We start from the raw sequence: 701 nt of genomic DNA, 5'->3' as shown, positions 1-701 counted from the left end.
CGACAAGGAAATCCGTCGCCCGTGGCGGGCGCGGTTTGTGGCGCTCGCCTGCCGAGGACGTAGGATGCTTTCTCTGTGATACCTGGACGTGCTGTCCCTGTAGATGCACCGCATGCAGAGAACGAAGAAAGGCTCTGCCCGCGGGCGCCTTCGGAACCAGCGAGGCTGAATATTTTTCGTGTCGTAGACACAGGGCTCATTGAGCGAAGAATGTTCAAAGATATTCCTAGGGGACGTAACGGTGTCTCAGACACGCGACCCTTGTATGATGTAACGGGATTACACGTACCCTGGTAACAGGGTTTTGTGTTTCACACGAGATGGGCATGGTGTGACTGCAGCCAAACAAGAATACGGTATGTGGCTAGGTAGCCAGTAGGTATGCATGTATTTAGATTTTACTATATATATATTTAGGAAAATCTAAACATTTAAATTAGGCGGCTTTGCTGCAGATAAATAAAAATCAATTGTAAATTTTAACTCGAAGAGTTTATTAGCCTTGGTTAAGGTATCAACTACTCTTAGAGTTAGCGGATTGTGATCCGCTACACTCGTATTGGTTCTTGTAAAGAACGAAAAGTCGGTGACCAAAATTACGCTTCCTCAAGCGCTAAGCTACGGCAGCCGCGCTGCACTTGGTAGCACCTGTAGTCAATCTACATCTGAGTCGTTTAGACTGATTCTCTATGAGTATAAAG

Source organism: Plasmopara halstedii (genome assembly GCF_900000015.1).
Source record: "Plasmopara halstedii genome assembly, contig: Scaffold_470, whole genome shotgun sequence".
Lineage (NCBI taxonomy): Eukaryota > Oomycota > Peronosporomycetes > Peronosporales > Peronosporaceae > Plasmopara > Plasmopara halstedii.
The sequence above is the reverse complement of the archived record's forward strand: the minus strand, read 5'-3'. Positions refer to the sequence as shown.